Source organism: Nannospalax galili, unplaced genomic scaffold (assembly GCF_000622305.1).
Source record: "Nannospalax galili isolate Female #2095 unplaced genomic scaffold, S.galili_v1.0 scaffold158, whole genome shotgun sequence".
Classification (NCBI taxonomy): Eukaryota; Metazoa; Chordata; class Mammalia; order Rodentia; family Spalacidae; genus Nannospalax; species Nannospalax galili.
This window is the reverse complement of record NW_008345290.1, coordinates 10,722,777-10,728,927: the sequence shown is the minus strand read 5'-3', so window position 1 is coordinate 10,728,927 and position 6,151 is coordinate 10,722,777.

Below are 6,151 nucleotides of genomic sequence, written 5' to 3'. Positions count from 1 at the left end.
TACAAAGATAGAGGAATCAAGACAGTGTGGAGCCTGCAGGATCCAGAGAGCACAACAAATCAGTCACCAGAGCAGAGGCCACGTGGTCAATGACATTTGTTACGGCGTCTCCTGCTCTTGTTTCTCTAGCTTTGATGTAAAATTTTTTCACCATTTATTTTGTTTTTTATTAATGCATATGTATAAGTGTGTGTCCAGTGAGTGTATATGCATGCACTGTGGAGGCCAGATGAGGGCCTTGGACCATCTGGTTGTGGATTTAGAGGTGGTTGTGAGCTGCCCAACATGGACACTGGAACTCAAACCCTGGTCTTCCACAAGGTTAGTATGAGTTCTTAACTGCTGACCCATCTTTCTTGATGAAGGCATTTTTTGTTGCAGGTGTTACTGTTATAATCATCCCTCTTTCAACTGTTTTTGGTACATCCCAAAGGTTTGAGTGTGATGTGTTTCTAAGACGTGGCTTCTGTCCTAATTTTCTGCATATCCTGAAGAATATTCCATGTGCAACTGAGATTCGTGTGTCTTCTCAAACTGTGGGATGGAGTGTTTTGTTTACTTCCCAGGCTCATTTTATTCAGCATGATTTAAGTCTAGTATTTCCCTTATATTTTCTTTCTGGATGATCTGTCCATGACTGAATCCAGGGTCCAGGGGGGAGTTATAGACCCTGCAGCTCTATTCCTGTGCTGCAGTCTCTCCCTCCAGTCAAGTCTATTGACATCTGCTTTGTGTATTCAAATGCTGTCATGCTTTCATAATCGGTATGTGCGTGTGTGTGTGTGTGTGTGTGTGTGTCTGTGTGTGTCTGTGTGTGTATAAAGTTATTTTACTGGATTTACCTGTTTTACATTAAATAATGACTTTCTCTGTCTCTTTTTTATAGTTTTTAAAGTTAAAATCTATCTGATTTTAGGATAGCTGCTGCAGCACAGTTTCAGTTTCCCTTTTTATACTACAGATGTGCAGAATTTAATGTTTAATGTTTCTTGTGTTATAAACACAAGAAAGCTGTTTGCCATAAAGTACATCTGACTGTCTTGTACATTTGAATTAGTTTCCTAGAAAACTGAAACAGCACAGAATAGTAAATTGGCATTCTCAAATAATTGCTGTGTGTTTAGCAACTGAAAAAAAGCTAGCAGAAAAGAAGACTTCCACTATGCTAATAGTTCTGTTTCTCTTTTACACTTCTTTTTTTAATTGAATTGTTTTAATTTCCATACAATATAATTTGATGGTTTTTAGATCCCCTCCCCTATCCCCACCTTCTCTTTTTGCCCCCACACCCAACTTAATGTAGTCTATTGTATATATAGTAAGGCCTATAGAGTCCAATGTGTGTCTCCAAATGTCCTTCAGTGGAGGTCCATCCACTGAAGCCTGGTTAACCTACCAAGTGTTCCAAGCTTGAAAGGGACTGTCTCTGCTCCTCCCAGCAGCCATCTGTAGCCACAATTTCCTTATATTGGGTTGGAGCTTCTTACCCACTACTTCATGTCTATGCTGGGATTTCCTCTGGTTTGAGCTTGCATGGAACTTCAGCATGCTCACCATTGATGTGAGTTCATTTGAGTTGAGTAACTGACCAGTTATCTGACAGATTTTTCCTTGTGGTCATATATCACCTCTGAATTTCACAACTTTCTTTCCCCTTTTTGTCAATGATCTCTGACCTTGGGAGGCAGAAGTTTGATATAGATGCCTTACTCAGGGATAAGCACTCTGCAGCCAGTTGTGGGTTTCTGTGTTAATTACCATCAGCTTCCTAAGGAAATTTCTCTGGTGAAAGTTGAGTGGTGCATTAATCTACAGGTATAACAATAAATCATTAAGAGTTAGTTTACTACAGTAGCTATTTAGTGAAAAAGAGTTTTAGGTGCTTCTCTATGTCCTGTGGCCTATTTAGCCTCAGGTTCCTAAGTCTGAAATCAATGTCATGTATGGACTCCATCCTAGAAGTCGACCTTAAATCCAATTAAAGTGTGGTTGGTTATCCCCATAATATTTGTTCCAGTGTTACACCAGTGACATGTCTTGCCAGGCCAGTTGTTATTGTAGTTCACAAGATTTACAGCTGAGAAATGATAATGACTTTTTTTCCTTCTGGTAGCTTCCACAGCACCTTCCAGCACTATGAACACTAGCCAGAAGATGATGCTCTGAAGTCAGCACCAGGTTGATTTCTCCTTGTTTGTTCCACAGCTCATGTGTGTAGTATCTTCAGCAGTAGAGACTTACCATCAAGTTCTTATGGGTAACCAAGAGCAGGGGCAATGCCAATACTGATTGAACATCTATGAGACCCTGGTCAATAGCATCTACAGAGGAAGTTCATTCATGGTATTGAGGACTTTTGTTCATTGTCGTGGGATATCTAGGAAGGATGGTGTCCTCCTGTCATAGATTAATTTCTTTTCATCTATTTTTATGATGTATATGTATGCTCTTCAAGAAACGTCTATAGTGATAGATTTCCATATGGATTTTTCTAAATGCCTTTAGTGTTATGTATCCCACACCATACTCCCTCTTCTGTCCTACCCTCCCATTCCCCACACCATTTCACCCTGCCTAATGCTCCCTTTTCCCCCTTCATATCACTAAATTCCACCACAGGTCTCTGGAAGCCTCCTACCTACCCAACCATGACCATGTATCAGTTTCTTGACATGTATGAATTTTGAAATTGAAGCATGCATATCTAAGATTTTTAAAGGTAGCATCCATCTATGAGAGAGAACATGGGATGTTTGTCTTCCTGAGTCTGGATTACCTCATTCACGATGATGGTTTCCAGTTCCATCCATTTACCTGAGAAATTCATAATTTTATTTTTAAGAGTTGACCAATATTCCATTGTCTATATGTACCACACCTTCATTAACCATTCATCAGTTGATGGACATCTAGGTTGTTTCCTATTTCTGTCTATAATGAAAATGACAGCAATGAACATGGATGAACAGGTATTTCTGTAGTAGGGTATAGAGTCTCTTGAGCATATGTCCAAGTGTGGTATGGCTGAATTGTATGGTGGATCAATTTCAAGTTTTTTGAAGACTTTCCACACTGATTTCCATAGTTTCTGTGCCAGTTCACACTGTCATCAGCAATGGATAAGATTTCCCCTTGTCTACATCCTTACCAACATTTGTCATTGTTTTGTGTTTGTTTGTTTTTATCTTTGCCATTCTGAGAAGGCTAAGATGAAATCTCAAAGTAGTTTTAATCTGCATTTCCCTGATGACTAAAGATGCTGAACATTTTAAAAGTATTTCTCAGTCATTTATGTTTCATCTTTAAATAACTCCCTGTTTAGACACGTACACCACTTTTTAATTGGTTGTGTGATTTTGATGTTTCGGGTTTTGTTTTAGGTTCTTTGTACATCCTAGATACCAACCTCTGTCAGAGGTATAGCTGGTAAATATTTTTTCCCATTCTGTAGGTTTCCTCTTCACGTGAATGATGGCATCTTCTGATGTATAGAAGCTTTTGCATTTCATGTGGTCTCATTTATCAATTGTGGGACCTAACCCTCAATTAGCCCCTTAAAATAATCCAGTAGATTTGAAAACTGCAGAGGCAATAAGTGTAAACTACTGACTAATTAAGGTTAAGAATAACAATTCTAAAATTTTTTAGCTCTAATTTGTCAACATTTCAACACCCCTTAGCTAATGCTAATTGACTAAATATGTGAATTAAATGATCGTCTCTATCACAAAAATTTCCAATTAAAATAAATATCTTCTCCTCAGTTATTCTAGCTAGAAAGCAAGGATGTTCACAACACAAACCCTCAACCATTATATTTGGCTCAGTTATGAAACGGTCTCTTTGTAGGTGATGTGTTTTATTTTTTTAGTATCCATGGCAACAGTCAATTTCATGCTGGAAATATGCCAAAATAGGCAATTATATCATTCATTAACAATAGCCTTGCTTCTAGAATTGTAGAAAAAGAAGATACTGAGCCAGGTGATGACCCTCAGTGTTTGGCTAACTGGTCAAGCAGGAAAGGAAAACCCACAGCACTCGGGGGCCCTAGAATCTGCTCTGCCTTCAGGTTCTAACCAGTGCCCTTACCCACATGTGTGCCTCCTCATCCTCACACTTGCTCTCCTGTGTTCTTGTGTGTCCATGAAGCACTCACATCTTCTAAGGTGATTCCATGATGAGACTCCTTCCTCCCCTTCATATCCTGTTAATCAAGAGGGGATGAGGGGAGCTTTCCTGCTCAATGAAAAGGTTCATCAGCTTCACATTACCAACAGTAAGTGCTTGGTTACCTATGAGGAAAATGCTCTGATCCCTACAAGGGAACCAGGCCCGGATGTCCTCTGCTTCTAAATAAATTTTGTTTAATTTTTCTCATGACATGAAAAAGAATAGCCCACATTCCAGGACAAAAGTAACCCAGCTGCCCAGCCTGATTGCTTTTGATGGAGAGTTCAGCACAAACATGACTCCAGACAGGCGGTGGAGAACCATGTTCTGTTTTGTGGTTAGCACAATCTTTCCTTTAACATCTTGGCTCTACCTTCAGGAAAACTGTATTTATTATTTATTCTGCCAATGTGTCTGGAGTCGTCTTCCTCAGAGAGCTTCCCACCACTTCATTGACCATAGAGACTTGGGCCTCTACTTCTGCTAGAAGTTGATCAGATTTTACACACACACACACACACACACACACACACACTGTTCCTGTAAGTTTATTCATAAAATTATCAGAGTTTAATTAAATTCCCATCAGTGCAATCACCTTCTGTTCTACACTCTTCACTTGTACTAAAGACAAGGCATCTGCCCTGGTTTAAATATGCACAATCACAGCACATTAAGTGGTTGGATTTCCCAACATGAAGATGTGACAATCTGAAAACTAGATCGTTGATGGACATGATGAACACTCCACAGCCTGTCAAGGTCGTTCACCTCCTGTCTATAGAATGTGATAGTAAAATATAGAAACTTTTCATAATTTATAAAAACTTTGTTTTTAATTTTCTCTTTTTAGTGAAATGATTTTTGTACATATCTATATAGAGATGTAAATATGTGAATATACATATGAGACTTAAGATGCTGTTTATTGGGGAATTGATTCTCAGACTGCTGAGAAAGAAGAAATACGTCTCAGAAAGTAGACTAAATATCCCATGTGAAAAGTAAAAAGAGCTGCAAAGTCAGTCGCTATTCAATGAAGGGTTCAAACCAAATGCTTCATGTCAGTCATAAAAGTATGCATGTTCTATATGTAGAGGAACTGTTGTCAGGATATGCAAGCTCTCCACATGGAATTGCCATTAGTTCTTAAAGAGGAGGCCATGTTCTTCCACAGCTGCCTCTAGTGTAGAAGGCATGCATACAATTTTTATGATGTCATCCTATTAGGAGAGCATGAAGATTTACAGATGATATGCATCTGATTACATCCAGAAAAACACATGCTAATAATTTTACAGTAATTTTATCATAGGAAATACTTTCATTTGCTTTTTAATTAGAAATTTTATCCACTTATAGTAATGGGCTTGTAAATGCCATCTTGCTCATAGTCTCCTCATCTACCATCTTCTTTTCCCTCAATCCACTCTCTTTGCCCTCATTGCTCCACCAAACTTTCCTTCCTCTTCTTTCATTGATATGCATGCATGTGTGTGTTTGTAACTAAATCTTGATTTCTCATGTGAAGAAAAACATAATAGCTTGTCTCTTCCATGTTCCCCACAACCTGTTTTCCCCTCCTCCCTCTAGATCTTTCTCTCCATTCATAGACCTCCTTCTGATTTCACTGCATGTGTGTGTTCATACATGTATACACACACATACACACATATTATATATAAGAAAAATAAATCATTTTAGATTAAGCTTTTCGTACATGTAGGGAATAAGCCTCGGTTAGCAGAACAAACCTCAGTGGAGGCAACCTCATTACCCAGCCATCCTGGATAAATGGGGCATTACACCATATCACTGACTCAATCATTGTGCAGAACAGACCACATTTTCTATATTATTGTAAAATAAAATTATAATAAAATATGATTTTTGCAGTACCACAATCTTTATAGCAGTTCTTAAGGCAGCGTATGAGTCAAATTTCAAGCATAGCAATGAAAAGATTTTAGATCAAATG